The sequence below is a fragment of the Dendropsophus ebraccatus genome, chromosome 4, assembly GCF_027789765.1.
Source record: "Dendropsophus ebraccatus isolate aDenEbr1 chromosome 4, aDenEbr1.pat, whole genome shotgun sequence".
Taxonomy (NCBI): domain Eukaryota; kingdom Metazoa; phylum Chordata; class Amphibia; order Anura; family Hylidae; genus Dendropsophus; species Dendropsophus ebraccatus.
The window spans coordinates 166169907-166187267 of record NC_091457.1 but is presented as its reverse complement, the minus strand read 5'-3'; the positions used below and the strand labels follow the sequence as shown (position 1 = coordinate 166187267).

Genomic DNA, 17361 nt, shown 5'->3' with positions numbered 1-17361 from the left:
GAGATGCGGGCAGGGTGAGACGAGTTGCAGGCAGGGTGAGGTGGGTGAGCTGCGGGCAGGGTGCGGCGAGTTGCAGGCAGGGTGAGGCGAGCTGCGGGCAGGGTGACAAGAGTTGCAGGCAGGGTGAGGTGGGTGAGCTGCGGGCAGGGTGAGGCGAGTTTCAGGCAGGGTGAGACGAGTTGCAGGCAGGGTGAGGTGGGTGAGATGCGGTCAGGGTGAGACGAGTTGCAGGCAGGGTGAGGTGGGTGAGATGCGGGCAGGGTGCGGCGGGTTGCAGGCAGGGGGAGGCGAACTGCGGGCAGGGTGAGACGAGTTGCAGGCAGGGTGAGACGAGTTGCAGGCAGGGTGAGGTGGGTGAGCTGCGGGCAGGGTGAGACCAGTTGCAGGCAGGGTGAGGTGAGTGAGCTGCGGGCAGGGTGAGACCAGTTGCAGGCAGGGTGAGGTGAGTGAGCTGCGGGCAGGGTGAAGCTGGTAAGGTTAGCTGCAGGCAGGGTGAGGTGGGTGGGCTGCGGGCAGGGTGAGACGAGTTGCAGGCAGGGTGAGGGGTGTGAGCTGCGGGCAGGGTGAGATGAGTTGCAGGCAGGGTGAGACGAGTTGCAGGCAGGGTGAGGTGGGTGAGCTGCTGGCAGGGAGAGACGAGTTGCAGGCAGGGTGAGGTGGGTGAGCTGCGGGCAGGGTGCGGCGGGTTGCAGGCAGGGTGAGGCGAGCTGCGGGCAGGGTGAGATGAGTTGCAGGCAGGGTGAGACGAGTTGCAGGCAGGGTGAGGTGGGTGAGCTGCAGGCAGGGTGAGGTGGGTGAGCTGCGGGCAGGGTGAAGCTGGTAAGGTTATCTGCAGGCAGGGTGAGGGGTGTGAGCTGCGGGCAGGGTGAGACAAGCTGGAACCTGTGGTGATTACGGTAATGAGAGGGTACCACTACCCCACGTGACCCCGGCCCGGCCGTGACCCTCCGGCGCAAGAAGGGGGCGGGGCAAGGACTGGGCGGAGCAGTGCGCCTGCGCGGTGACGTCACGCCTGTGTATGGTGGCCGCAGAGAGGGAGGCGGGAGGCTTCGGAGGATCGGACCGGCCGCACCGATCACCGGGCGGAGAAGCTGCAGGGACCGGACTACATGGGCACAGCGCCGATTCACTGAGCGGAGAGGACCCCACACGGCTTCCAAGGTACCGGGGCTCGGCCGCTGCGGGGTGACGGTGTCGGTGAGGCTGGTTACAGCTGCTCGGTGCTCTCCGGCGGCTTCCTGATGAGGGAGGACCGGGGGAGCACGGCGGAGGAGCCGGAGGAGGACGTGTCACCCCGGAGCCCGCTGCCTCCTCCTCCCGGGACCTCTCCGGTGACAGCCGGCGCTGCTGGGGTCCTAGTACCGGAATACGTGAGGAGATGCCGGGACAGTGTCAGTGTATACAGCCGGGACTCCGGGACAGTGTATACAGCCGGGACAGTGTATACAGCCGGGACAGTGTATACAGCCGGGACAGTGTATACAGCCGGGACAGTGTCAGTGTATACAGCCGGGACAGTGTCAGTGTATACAGCCGGGACAGTGTATACAGCCGGGACAGTGTATACAGCCGGGACAGTGTATACAGCCGGGACAGTGTATACAGCCGGGACAGTGTATACAGCCGGGACAGTGTATACAGCCGGAACTCCGGGACAGTGTATACAGCCGGGACAGTGTATACAGCCGGGACTCCGGGATAGTGTATACAGCCGGGACAGTGTATACAGCCGGGACAGTGTATACAGCCGGGACTCCGGGATAGTGTATACAGCCGTGACAGTGTATACAGCCGGGACTCCGGGATAGTGTATACAGCCGTGACAGTGTATACAGCCGGGATAGTGTATACAGCCGGGATAGTGTATACAGCCGGGACTCCGGGACAGTGTATACAGCCGGGACAGTGTATACAGCCGGGACAGTGTATACAGCCGGGACAGTGTATACAGCCGGGACAGTGTATACAGCCGGGACAGTGTATACAGCCGGGACAGTGTATACAGCCGGGACAGTGTATACAGCCGGGACAGTGTATACAGCCGGGACAGTGTATACAGCCGGGACAGTGTATACAGCCGGGACAGTGTATACAGCCGGGACAGTGTATACAGCCGGGACTCCGGGACAGTGTATACAGCCGGGACTCCGGGACAGTGTCAGTGTATACGGCTGGGACAGTGTATACGGCCGGGACAGTGTATACGGCCGGGACTCCGGGATAGTGTATACGGCCGGGACAGTGTATACGGCCGGGACTCCGGGATAGTGTATACGGCCGGGACTCCGGGATAGTGTATACGGCCGGGACAGTGTATACGGCCGGGACTCCGGGATAGTGTATACGGCCGGGACAGTGTATACGGCCGGGACTCCGGGATAGTGTATACGGCCGGGACAGTGTATACGGCCGGGACTCCGGGATAGTGTATACGGCCGGGACAGTGTATACGGCCGGGACTCCGGGATAGTGTATACGGCCGGGACAGTGTATACGGCCGGGACTCCGGGATAGTGTATACGGCCGGGACAGTGTATACGGCCGGGACTCCGGGATAGTGTATACGGCCGGGACAGTGTATACGGCCGGGACTCCGGGATAGTGTATACGGCCGGGACAGTGTATACGGCCGGGACAGTGTATACGGCCGGGACAGTGTATACGGCCGGGACAGTGTATACAGCCGGGACTCCGGGACAGTGTATACAGCCGGGACTCCGGGACAGTGTATACGGCCGGGACAGTGTATATGGCCGGGACAGTGTCGGTGTATACGGCCGGGACTCCAGGACAGTGTATACGGCCGGGACAGTGTATACGGCCGGGACTCCGGGACGGTGCGTCGGTGTATACAGTTGTAGCTCCGGGTATGCTGGGAGTTGTAGTTCGATGTCCGTTGCACACCCGATGACGGCCTAAGGCTACGTATGTGTTTGCGTCCCGTCCCATAGAGGATACTGACATATACAGTGGCGCAGTGACACAGGGTGTGGGTGTCTGGGGGTCCTTCTAGCTGGGGGGCAGATATATATATAATCATTGTCAGTGTGCCCCCGGGCTATTGTGGCTGATAGATCTCCAGCTGATTGCTGAGCCATTGTCCATGGAGCTGTCAGCCGCCCCCGGGCTGTGGATTCTGAGTGGGCTCCCCTCCCCCACCTGTAGTGGACAATAGCCCTGGATGTGGCCGGACATGTCTCATCCATGTGATGGACGTAACGTAGCGTCCCACCTTATAGACGTGAGACCACCTGCACACAGGTCACATGACTCGGCTTTGGCTTCTCTTCAGTCTATGGCTATATTTGCTGTATACACTGGGGGCTTTCCTGGTGCGTGTGGTAAATGTTCTCTCCAAGTGTGAATAGAGATGAATGAGAAGTATAACTCACAGGTGTCAGACCCCCGGCCTCCAGCTTCTACAATTCCCATCATCCCTAGAGAGAGAGAGAGCCTTTGCTGCTCAGGTATGATGGGAGTTGTAGTACTTACACCATGGCGGCGGTGACACTGAGGAGCTTATTGCCGCTGTTTCTGGGGTCATGACTGACCCCTCCTACACGGGCTGGGTACTGCTATGGAGGGTGCCTGCCCCACTTAAAGGACCATTAGCTTCCTATTAGACAAAGTGATTTTTAACGATAAACGATGGCAAACAAGGTTCATCATTAACCCGATTTCTTCTCGGTCCTTTGTTGGCACATAAACCACTGGATTTACAGGTCAGAAAGGTCAGCGCTGGTCTGGTGCCTGGTGAGAGAAGGTTGCAGGATGATGTGCTGTGCAGAGCTGCCTTCTCTCCTCTCTGTGCTCACTCATCCCTCCCGGCCCCTCCCCTCTCCATAGAGCATAATGGAGACAGAAATCCTTTTTCTGAAGTGAGGGGGGGGGGGAACTCTTTTGCTTATTAAAACCTATTAGTTATAATCACTTAGAATCACTTGTACTATTGATACTTATTGATTTCTGAAAAGTGACAATTGCATGATTTAAATTTGAACAATATAACGATAATCGTCCCATGTAATAGGCAGTGATCACAGTAGCATCATGGCTTACCGCTAAGACTCTATGGCTGGGAGCCGGGTCGGTCTTCTGTTACTGTAGGTGATAGTGAGTCCCCTGCCCATCACTGCAGACGTGTTATGGCGGTATGATGTAGTTATATGCTGAGTCCCCTGCCCATCACTGCAGACGTGTTATGGCGGTATGATGTAGTTATATGCTGAGTCCCCTGCCCATCACTACAGACGTGTTATAGCGGTATGATGTAGTAGTTATACACTGAGTCCCCTGCCCATCACTGCAGACGTGTTATAGCGGTATGATGTAATTATATGCTGAGTCCCCTGCCCATCACTGCACAGACCTGTTATGGCGGTATGATGTAGTTATATGCTGAGTCCCCTGCCCATCACTGCACAGACCTGTTATGGCGGTATGATGTAGTTATACACTGAGTCCCCTGCCCATCACTGCAGACGTGTTATAGCGGTATGATGTAGTTATATGCTGAGTCCCCTGCCCATCACTGCACAGACGTGTTATAGCGGTATGATGTAGTAGTTATACACTGAGTCCCCTGCCCATCACTGCACAGACCTGTTATGGCGGTATGATGTAGGTATATGCTGAGTCCCCTGCCCATCACTGCAGACGTGTTATGACGGTATGATATAGTAGTTATATGCTGAGTCCCCTGCCCATCACTGCAGACATGTTATGGCGGTATGATGTAGTTATATGCTGAGTCCCCTGCCCATCACTGCAGACTTGTTATAGCGGTATGATGTAGTTATAGGCTGAGTCCCCTGCACATCACTGCAGACATGTTATGACGGTATGATGTAGTTATATGCTGAGTCCCCTGCCCATCACTGCTCAGACCTGTTATGACGGTATGATGTAGTTATATGCTGAGTCCCCTGCCCATCACTGCACAGACGTGTTATAGCGGTATGATGTAGTTATATGCTGAGTCCCCTGCCCATCACTGCACAGACGTGTTATAGCGGTATGATGTAGTTATATGCTGAGTCCCCTGCCCATCACTGCACAGACGTGTTATGGCGGTATGATGTAGGTATATGCTGAGTCCCCTGCCCATCACTGCAGACGTGTTATGACGGTATGATGTAGTTATATGCTGAGTCCCCTGCCCATCACTGCAGACGTGTTATGGCGGTATGATGTAGTAGTTATATGCGGAGTCCCCTGCCCATCACTGCAGACGTGTTATGGCGGTATGATGTAGTAGTTATATGCTGAGTCCCCTGCCCATCGTGTTATGGCGGTATGATGTAGTTATATGCTGAGTCCCCTGCACATCACTGCAGACATGTTATGACGGTATGATGTAGTTATATGCTGAGTCCCCTGCCCATCACTGCTCAGACCTGTTATGACGGTATAATGTAGTTATATGCTGAGTCCCCTGCCCATCACTGCACAGACGTGTTATAGCGGTATGATGTAGTTATATGCTGAGTCCCCTGCCCATCACTGCACAGACCTGTTATAGCGGTATGATGTAGTTATATGCTGAGTCCCCTGCCCATCACTGCACAGACGTGTTATGGCGGTATGATGTAGTAGTTATACACTGAGTCCCCTGCCCATCACTGCAGACGTGTTATGACGGTATGATGTAGTTATATGCTGAGTCCCCTGCCCATCACTGCAGACGTGTTATGACGGTATGATGTAGTTATATGCGGAGTCCCCTGCCCATCACTGCAGACGTGTTATAGCGGTATGATGTAGTAGTTATATGCTGAGTCCCCTGCCCATCACTGCAGACGTGTTATGACGGTATGATGTAGTTGTTATATGCTGAGTCCCCTGCCCATCACTGCACAGACGTGTTATGGCGGTATGATGTAGTAGTTATATGCTGAGTCCCCTGCCCATCACTGCAGAAGTGTTATGGCGGTATGATGTAGTTATATGCTGAGTCCCCTGCCCATCACTGCAGAAGTGTTATGGCGGTATGATGTAGTTATATGCTGAGTCCCCTGCACATCACTGCAGACGTGTTATGGCGGTATGATGGAGTAGTTATATGCTGAGTCCCCTGCCCATCACTGCAGACGTGTTATGGCGGTATGATGTAGTTATATGCTGAGTCCCCTGCCCATCACTACAGACGTGTTATAGCGGTATGATGTAGTAGTTATACACTGAGTCCCCTGCCCATCACTGCAGACGTGTTATAGCGGTATGATGTAATTATATGCTGAGTCCCCTGCCCATCACTGCACAGACCTGTTATGGCGGTATGATGTAGTTATATGCTGAGTCCCCTGCCCATCACTGCACAGACCTGTTATGGCGGTATGATGTAGTTATACACTGAGTCCCCTGCCCATCACTGCAGACGTGTTATAGCGGTATGATGTAGTTATATGCTGAGTCCCCTGCCCATCACTGCACAGACGTGTTATAGCGGTATGATGTAGTAGTTATACACTGAGTCCCCTGCCCATCACTGCACAGACCTGTTATGGCGGTATGATGTAGGTATATGCTGAGTCCCCTGCCCATCACTGCAGACGTGTTATGACGGTATGATATAGTAGTTATATGCTGAGTCCCCTGCCCATCACTGCAGACATGTTATGGCGGTATGATGTAGTTATATGCTGAGTCCCCTGCCCATCACTGCAGACTTGTTATAGCGGTATGATGTAGTTATAGGCTGAGTCCCCTGCACATCACTGCAGACATGTTATGACGGTATGATGTAGTTATATGCTGAGTCCCCTGCCCATCACTGCTCAGACCTGTTATGACGGTATAATGTAGTTATATGCTGAGTCCCCTGCCCATCACTGCACAGACGTGTTATAGCGGTATGATGTAGTTATATGCTGAGTCCCCTGCCCATCACTGCACAGACCTGTTATAGCGGTATGATGTAGTTATATGCTGAGTCCCCTGCCCATCACTGCACAGACGTGTTATGGCGGTATGATGTAGTAGTTATACACTGAGTCCCCTGCCCATCACTGCAGACGTGTTATGACGGTATGATGTAGTTATATGCTGAGTCCCCTGCCCATCACTGCAGACGTGTTATGGCGGTATGATGTAGTAGTTATATGCGGAGTCCCCTGCCCATCACTGCAGACGTGTTATGGCGGTATGATGTAGTAGTTATATGTGGAGTCCCCTGCCCATCACTGCAGACGTATTATGGCGGTATGATGTAGTTATATGCTGAGTCCCCTGCCCATCACTGCACAGACGTGTTATGGCGGTATGATGTAGTTATATGCTGAGTCCCCTGCCCATCACTGCACAGACGTGTTATGGCGGTATGATGTAGTAGTTATATGCTGAGTCCCCTGCCCATCGTGTTATGGCGGTATGATGTAGTTATATGCTGAGTCCCCTGCACATCACTGCAGACGTGTTATGGCGGTATGATGTAGTTATATGCTGAGTCCCCTGCACATCACTGCAGACGTGTTATGGCGGTATGATGTAGTTATATGCTGAGTCCCCTGCCCATCACTGCACAGACGTGTTATGGCGGTATGATGTAGTATGATGTAGTAGTTATATGCTGAGTCCCCTGCCCATCGTGTTATGGCGGTATGATGTAGTTATATGCTGAGTCCCCTGCACATCACTGCAGACGTGTTATGGCGGTATGATGTAGTTATATGCTGAGTCCCCTGCACATCACTGCACAGACGTGTTATAGCGGTATGATGTAGTAGTTATATGCTGAGTCCCCTGCCCATCACTGCAGACGTGTTATGGCGGTATGATGTAGTTATACACTGAGTCCCCTGCCCATCACTGCAGAAGTGTTATGATGGTATGATGTAGTTATACACTGAGTCCCCTGCCCATCACTGCAGACGTGTTATGACGGTATGATGTAGTTGTTATATGCTGAGTCCCCTGCCCATCACTGCACAGACGTGTTATGGCGGTATGATGTAGTAGTTATATGCTGAGTCCCCTGCCCATCACTGCAGAAGTGTTATGGCGGTATGATGTAGTTATATGCTGAGTCCCCTGCCCATCACTGCAGAAGTGTTATGGCGGTATGATGTAGTTATATGCTGAGTCCCCTGCACATCACTGCAGACGTGTTATGGCGGTATGATGGAGTAGTTACCTGCAATTTAGTTTGTGTTACATGTACATGGTTCCTGGCAGTGACCTGCGATGGGTTTGGGGTCCCTGTGCCGCTGGGTGTGGACTCTTTATAACTGTTAAGCCCCTATTACACAGGGCGACTATGAGGAACAAATGAGCGCTGTCGCCTGCTGCCGTGTGTAATAGCAGCAGCAGCCAAAAGCTGGGGGAGGGGGGGGCTGCCGGGGTAATCGCTTGATCGTCCGGGCAGCCCATAGCAGATAGCAGGGGTATTCTGCCGCCGCTCCTATTCCACGGACCCACCGCAGCAGATTGTAGCTGTATGAGTCGTTTATTTTTCAACAATGTTGAAAGACAAACGACTACATTGATCAGCCGACATCGATCATGTCTTCTATTACAACGACTATCGGCCGTAACAGGGCCTTTACACATTATAATCATCAGCTTTTAGGGTCTGTAGATTGGGGGGTGGACGTCTCTTCTGCTCCCCTCACTGTGGCATTCCCATGTATCTGATCTCCCCCGTGTATCCTGCAGCCCTCCCCTCCAGTCTGTTATTGCCCCGCAGCTGTCAGCCGCACTGAGTGTCTGAAGATTCCTGTATAAGACGCTTCACATACTTCTGATTCCTTCTCCTGGATGTGTGACGTCACTTAGGTGTCGTCTATAGGCGAGGAGCGGGGACGCCACAGTCGCTGGGTTCTCATTGCTTTGACGCTGTCCCGTTTACTTCCTCATGGCCGTAATCTCGGCTCAGTTTCAGGTGTAACCCTATAAACGCCTGAAAGAACTTCTGCATTGTTAGCTCCTCAGACTGTGAGCTTCTGAGTCATAAGCGTGTCAGCAGAAGTCGTGCAAATGATTTACTGACGCGTCTGCCACCTCTCCGGGTAAGTGAGAGTTCACACCGCGCACTAATGGCCCTATTCCACGGAACGATTATCGTTAGTTTTCGGACGATATCGACCGCTACGGACGATAATCGTTCCGTGGAATAGAGTGCAACGATCAGCCGACATCGTTCATGTCGGCTGATCGTTGCAGTCGCTTGTTTTTCAACATGTTGAAAAACAAGCGACTGATATAGCAGCGATCTGCTGCCGTCGCTCCGTTGAATAGGAGCATCGGCAGCAGACACTGCTATATCCTATGGGCTGCCCGGACGATCTAGCGATCCCCTGGGCAGCCCCCCCGCAGCTCCCCGCCGTCCCCTCCCGCACTCACCCGCTCGCTGCAGCCGCGTTGAATAGCGGCGGCAGCGAGCGGGGAACGAGGAGCAAACGAGCGCCGACAGCGCTCGTTTGCTCCTCCAACGACCCGTGGAATACGGGCTTAAGGTGCTGCATGGGCAAAAAGTCTACCGCCATATTGCCTCGCTCCACCTTTTCTCCATATATATATATATATAGTAACCTCGCTCCCCCTTCTCTCCTTATATGTGTATAAAAACCTTACTCCCCCTTCTCTCCATATATTTATTTATTTATTTATTTATATATATATATATATATATATATATATAACCTTGCTCCCCCTCCTCTCCTTTATTTATATATATATATATATATATATATATATATATATATATATATATATAAATATGTGTGTATAATAACCTCGCCCCCCCCTCTCCGTGAGTGTGTGTAAATATATATATATATATATATATATATATATATATATATATATTAGAATAACCTTGCTCCCCCTCCTCCCACTATATATATGTGTATAGTTAGTAACTTCTCTCTCTCTCTCTCTCTCTCTATATCTATCTATATATATATATATATATATATATATATATATATATATATATATATATATATATATATAATGTGTGTGTATAGTAACCTTGCCCCCCCCTCCTTTCCCTATAGATAGCTATAATAATCTCGCTCCCCCTCCTCCCCCTCCTCTCATTCTATATATGTGTAGAGTAACCTTGCTCCCCCTCCTCTCCTTATATATGAGTAGAATAACCTCGCTCCTCCTCCTCTCCTTATAGATGGGTATAATAACCTCGCTCCCCCTCCTCTCCTTATATATGAGTAGAATAACCTCGCTCCTCCTCCTCTCCTTATATATGAGTAGAATAACCTCGCTCCTCCTCCTCTCCTTATATATGAGTAGAATAACCTCGCTCCTCCTCCTCCTCCTTATAGGTGGGTATAATAACCTTGCTCCCCCTCCTCTCCTTATATATGAGTAGAATAACCTCGCTCCTCCTCCTCCTCCTTATAGGTGGGTATAATAACCTCGCTCCCCCTCCTCTCCTTATATATGAGTAGAATAACCTCGCTCCTCCTCCTCTCCTTATATATGAGTAGAATAACCTCGCTCCTCCTCCTCCTCCTTATAGGTGGGTATAATAACCTTGCTCCCCCTCCTCTCCTTATATATGTGTAGAATAACCTCACTCCCTGTCCGTAGATGTGTAACCAGGTTTATAGTTGCCGCCGTTTGCCCCTTCACGCTGCGCTGAATCCAGGTTCTGCCAGTGGAAAGTTTCGTGGAAACAGACATGTGATCAATGACATCCGCCCCCCTGACAGCTCTGCCGGGCGCAGGGAGTGATGTGTTGCTGAGTATAAGCAATCTTGCACCGGCGGTTCCTCTTCCTCCCCTCCGTCTCTTCCTCCGGTTTGGCTGTTGCTTTGTATATAGTGAGCAGAGTTATTGCTGGGGATCAGCTCACTTTCTGCTGATTTATAGACTTTTCCTGTCACATCCTATTCCTGATGCCAGTAACCTGCGTATTACCGGAGCTGTATACAGGGTACAGAGTACAGATACATGGTGCAGAATACAGATGGCAGGTTAGCAGCTGTATACATGGTGCAGAATACAGATGGCAGGTCAGTAGCTGTATACATGGTGCAGAATACAGATGGCAGGTCAGTAGCTGTATACATGGTGCAGAATACAGATGGCAGGTCAGTACAGGGCTCCAGACTAAAAAATTTACCTAGGAGCCATTGGCTCCTAACCTGAAAAATTTAGGCGCCAAATAGAATATTTGGTCGCCAACATTTTAAACCATGTAAAATTAATGTTATGTTAAATGGGACTTACTGTGTGCAGAGGCCGCAGCAGCATCCTCCTCCTCCTCCATTAGATTCTTTCTTTTCTTAGTTTGAAAACGTTCAACATGGAAACTTGCAACTTGACAACCATATACAGTCTGACAACCATATACAGTCTGACAACCATATCCAGTCTGACTCAGTACTTCAGCCTCACTTGGCTAGCCTTTTAATGAGGCTTACTCTTCTGAACTTGAACTTAAAGGGAACCTGTCGACCCCCGTGCCGGGGTGACAGGCTCCCAACCCCCCGTTAGAGCCCCCTATATTCACCTCATGGCGCCGGGTCCCGCTTCTGAAGATGGTCGGGTCACGGAGATCTCAGCCGCTGCAGCCCGACGTGCGCTGAGAGATGAGTCCAACGCTCATAGAGAATGACGGGAGAGTCCAGTGCTCCGTCATTCTCTATGAGTGTTGGACTCATCTCTCAGTGTGCGCACCGGGCTGCAGCGGCTGAGATCTCCGTGACCCGACCATCTTCAGAAGCGGGACCCGGCGGGATGAGGTGAGTATAGGGGGTTCTAACGGGGGGTTGGGAGCCTGTCACCCCGGCACGGGGGGTGACAGGTTCCCTTTAAAAGCTTGCAACAGTCTATACATACTGAGCTAGACTTATGACTGCAGCCATAGTGACCCCCACAAGATGTGTATATAGATAGATATATCTCTCACCTAGTGACTAATGCAAGTGACCCCCTACAATACAGACACCTGAGGGGCCCTGATAATAATAATTGTGCATATATCTATCTCCCAGTGTCTGCAGCCAGTTTGCCCTACACTTATAGATGGCCCCCTCCCCTTATAGATACCCCCTCCTCCCCCCCATTATAGATACCCCCTCTTCTCCCCCCCATTATAGATGCCCCCTCCTCCCCCCATTATAGATGCCCCCTCTTCTCCCCCCCTTATAGATACCCCCTCCCCTTATAGATGGCCCCCTCTCCCCCCATTATAGATACCCCCTCTTCTCCCCCCCATTATAGATACCCCCTCTTATCCCCCCCTTATAGATTCCCCCTCACCTTATAGATGCCCCCTCTCCCCCCCCCATTATAGATGCCCCCTCCTCCCCCCCCATTATAGATACCCCCTCTTCTCCCCCCCATTATAGATACCCCCTCTTCTCCCCCCCATTATAGATGCCCCCTCTTCTCCCCCCCTTATAGATTCCCCCTCACCTTATAGATGCCCCCTCTCCCCCCCCCCCATTATAGATGGCCCCCTCTCCCCCCCTTGAAGATGGCCCCTCTTCTCCCCCCATTATAGATGCCCCCCTTCTCTTCCCCCCATTATAAAGCCCCCCCCCCCTTTCCTCTATGCTAAGCAATATTTAAAAAAAAACAAACACACAAACTCACCTGACAACCCGCTCCCCCGGCGATCCTCTTGTTCTTCAGGCGCTGTCCCCGGCTGATGCGCGGCTGCCGGGGGTGTCCCGTCCTATTCCCGGCAGCGCGGCGCGTCAGTGAGCTCCTGTACGCCGGGGCTGTGACTTCTGACACAGGAAGCGTCTCTGACGTGCGCTTCCTGTGCCGGAAGTCAGGGCCCCAGGCAGCTCACTGATGCGCCGCGCTGCCGGGGATAGGACGGGACACCCCCGGCAGCCGCGCATCAGCCGCGCATCTTAAAGAGACAGCGCGCCGCCGCCGGGGCCAGTCGCAAATGGCGCCCAGATTGATAAATCTGGGCGCCATTTGCAAAAAGTCAGTCGCATTGGCGACCATTTTGGTCGCCATCTGGAGCCCTGTCAGTAGCTGTATACATGGTGCAGAATACAGATGGCAGGTCAGTAGCTGTATACATGGTGCAGAATACAGATGGATAGTTAGTAGCTGTATACATGGTGCAGAATACAGATGGCAGATCAGTAGCTGTATACATGGTGCAGAATACAGATGGATAGTTAGTAGCAGTATACATGGTGCAGAATACAGATGGCAGATCAGTAGCTGTATACATGGTGCAGAGTACAGATGGCAGGTCAGTAGCTGTATACATGGTGCAGAATACAGATGGCAGGTCAGTAGCTGTATACATGGTGCAGAATACAGATGGATAGTTAGTAGCTGTATACATGGTGCAGAGTACAGATGGCAGGTCAGTAGCTGTATACATGGTGCAGAATACAGATGGATAGTTAGTAGCTGTATACATGGTGCAGAGTACAGATGGCAGGTCAGTAGCTGTATACATGGTGCAGAGTACAGATGGCAGGTCAGTAGCTGTATACATGGTGCAGAATACAGATGGATAGTTAGTAGCAGTATACATGGTGCAGAGTACAGATGGCAGGTCAGTAGCTGTATACATGGTGCAGAATACAGATGGCAGGTCAGTAGCTGTATACATGGTGCAGAATACAGATGGCAGGTCAGTAGCTGTATACATGGTGCAGAATACAGATGGATAGTTAGTAGCTGTATACATGGTGCAGAATACAGATGGATAGTTAGTAGCTGTATACATGGTGCAGAATACAGATGGATAGTTAGTAGCTGTATACATGGTGCAGAATACAGACGGTAGATCAGTAGCTGTATACATGGTGCAGAATACAGATGGCAGGTCAGTAGCTGTATACATGGTGCAGAATACAGATGGCAGGTCAGTAGCTGTATACATGGTGCAGAATACAGACGGCAGGTCAGTAGCTGTATACATGGTGCAGAATACAGATGGATAGTTAGTAGCAGTATACATGGTGCAGAATACAGATGGCAGGTCAGTAGCTGTATACATGGTGCAGAATACAGATGGATAGTTAGTAGCTGTATACATGGTGCAGAATACAGATGGATAGTTAGTAGCTGTATACATGGTGCAGAGTACAGGTGGCAGGTCTGTAGCTGTATACATGGTGCAGAATACAGATGGCAGGTCAGTAGCTGTATACATGGTGCAGAATACAGATGGATAGTTAGTAGCTGTATACATGGTGCAGAGTACAGATGGCAGGTCAGTAGCTGTATACATGGTGCAGAATACAGATGGATAGTTAGTAGCTGTATACATGGTGCAGAGTACAGATGACAGGTCAGTAGCTGTGTACATGATGCAGAATACAGATGGCAGGTTAGTAGCTGTATACATGGTGCAGAGTACAGGTGGCACGTCTGTAGCTGTATATAGTCACATGTCTGTAAACTCTTATTGGGGCAGGCTCGTCTATGGCCGTCCTATAGTGTCGTCCCTGCAGGTGTAGACCACCCCCTAATGGCTATTACTGGTATATGGGGTGGGGGGGGGGTGTATACTGCACATATGATTTCTGACACATGGGATTAGCCATCCGTTCTGGTCTCTGGCTGGCGGTGTGTGTGGATGCCGGGGATCACTATTGTTCTGGTCTCTGGCGGTGTGTGTGGATGCCGGGGATCACCATTGTTCTGGTCTCTGGTGGGGTGTGGGGATGCAGGGAATCACCATTGTTCTGGTCTTTCACGGGTGGTGTGTGGGGATGCCAGGGATCACCATTGTTCTGGTCTCTGGCGGTGTGTGGGGATGCCAGGGATCACCATTGTTCTGGTCTCTGGTGGGCGGTGTGTGGGGATGCCGGGGATCACCATTGTTCTGGTCTCTGGTGGGCGGTGTGTGGGGATGCCGGGGATCACTATTCTGGTCTCTGGCGGGTGGTGTGTGGGGATGCCGGGGATCACTATTCTGGTCTCTGGCGGGCGGTGTGTGGGGATGCCGGGGATCACCATTGTTCTGGTCTCTGGCGGGCTGTGTGTGTGGATGCCGGGGATCACCATTGTTCTGGTCTCTGGCGGGCGGTGTGTGGGGATGCTGGGGATCACTATTTTGGTCTCTGGCGGGCGGTGTGTGGGGATGCTGGGGATCACTATTTTGGTCTCTGGCGGGCGGTGTGTGGGGATGCCGGGGATCACTATTGTGGTCTCTGGCGGGCGGTGTGTGGGGATGCCGGGGCTCACTATTCTGATCTCTGGCGGGAGGTGTGTGGGGATGCCGGGGATCACCATTGCTCTGGTCTCTGGCGGGCGGTGTGTGGGGATGCCGGGGATCACTATTCTGATCTCTGGCGGGAGGTGTGTGGGGATGCCGGGGATCACCATTGCTCTGGTCTCTGGCGGGCGGTGTGTGGGGATGCCGGGGATCACTATTCTGATCTCTGGCGGGCGGTGTGTGGGGATGCCGGGGATCACCATTGTTCTGATCTCTGGCGGGCGGTGTGTGGGGATGCCGGGGATCACCATTGTTCTGGTCTCTGGCGGGCAATGTGTGGGGATGCCGGGGATCACCATTGTTCTGGTCTCTGGCGGGCGGTGTGTGGGGATGCCGGGGATCACCATTGTTCTGGTCTCTGGCGGGCAATGTGTGGGGATGCCGGGGATCACCATTGTTCTGGTCTCTGGCGGGCAATGTGTGGGGATGCCGGGGATCACTATTCTGATCTCTGGCGGGCAATGTGTGGGGATGCCGGGGATCACTATTTTGGTCTCTGGCGGGCGGTGTGTGGGGATGCCGGGGATCACCATTGTTCTGGTCTCTGGCGGGCGGTGTGTGGGGATGCCGGGGATCACCATTGTTACGGCGGCTGATACTCGCAGGCTGCAGGGAGTTGAGTCATTGTTGTTCTCCGGTTGCTTGGACGCTGTGGCCGCTCTCTATTCTGGTCGTAGATACATGATGTGATGTTCCTGGATGGAGAGTGAGAGTAGTCAGGGCCGCAGACCTCTGGCGTCTCTGCTATACACTATATTGTTTTCTGAGTTACAACCCATCAGTTTTGCTTTTTTATCTTTTCCACAATCCTCAGCTGGTGCAGGACCACAACTCCCAGCCTGCCTGGACAGCCCGAGGGGGAGTTGTAGCTTTGCAGCAGTTGGAGAGCAACAGGTCGGGGGACATTGCTGTAAGGTGAAATCCGGATACACAGCAAAATGGTCACTGAGAGAGATGGTTATCGGTATGGGATGTTACTGAAGGCCGCTATACACGAGACACGGTGGTAACTCCTAATATACAGGAATCAGCAGTGTTAACAACCATGTCATATACGGGTTTCACAGGTGTCCTATCCTCTCGTCCTCAGGGAGATAAGCTGCTGACAGGAGGCTCTGCTGCAGAGAGTGCACAGGTGTCTGGCAGCGGCTTGTGGGTATAGGAGTGGGGTAAGGATTAGAGCAGTATATAACCACTCACCCTTCCATGCAGAGTAGGGAGCTTGACCAGTAGAGCGGAGCTGTCGGCAGCCGCCCAGAGCAGCACTCCAGGGGCGGTCACCAGGGCTGGGATCTGTGCACGATCAGCGATGGACTCGAGTCCTGTCAGACTGATTCCCCACTTCGCTCTATTAGATGTGTGAACGGCGTCTTACTGTTCATGAAAGGTTTCTTAAATTGTTCATCAGACTTAACCTTCTTGACAGAAATGACAAATTTAAAGGGAACCCGTCATATTGTGCAGCGATATCCATGGACGACAAGGTATATATGGAGAGAGAGATGGGGATAGAGATGCATAGGGGAGAGAGATGGACAAAGATACATAGATATAGATATTTATTCCTGGGAAAAGCTTCCAGATTACTTGTTACCGTATGTGTATCTGTAGTGCTCCGTGCTTCACTGGGCACTACCATCACACATCATTACCCCAGCGATCCGTGCAGCAAAAAAACAGTCCGCATTACATGTCCGTTTTTTTTGCGGCACAGATCGCCGCCCCGTATACACGTAGGGACGTGTGAACGGGGCCATAGGATAACTGTGGACAGAACGGATGTGTGAATTAGCCCTTACTCCTTGCATTGGGGTCTGTTCACTAGATAGGGGGGCTGCAACCCGACAACAATAAAGATGCCACCCGTCACAGTGCGATAGATTCCTATTACAGACAGTGCAGGTTGAAATACATTCAGTTTGGTTGTCCGGAGGGGCCGGTTTCAGGGCTCCTCTGCTTCAGGCATACGTGTGACCTTATTTCTGTGTAGCTCTCAGCACTTGCTCTGTTGTCTCCAGCAGCGTTTTCATCCCGCCGGCTCCCATGGAAGAAGCTCTAGGTAAATTTCAATATTCACCTTCTCAGATTTTTGGATCTCATGTTACAGTAAACAGTGAGTGACGTCCCCCAACTACTCTGGCTCCAATCTCCGCTCCCCTTAGCCCATGCAGGTTACGGCAGGCAAGGACTCCAGT

The 17361-nt window shown here is 52.0% G+C and overlaps 1 protein-coding gene across 1 annotated transcript in view; it reads left to right on the top strand.

The window, feature by feature from the left end:
• The first annotated feature begins 1004 nt into the window (after positions 1-1004).
• Positions 1005-17361, top strand: part of LOC138789101 (ecotropic viral integration site 5 protein homolog) — a 108320-nt gene continuing 91963 nt past the window's right edge. The window contains exon 1 of the mRNA XM_069967684.1: positions 1005-1161. The gene's annotated coding sequence lies outside the window, so the exon portion shown is untranslated. The remainder of the gene's footprint in view (positions 1162-17361) is intronic.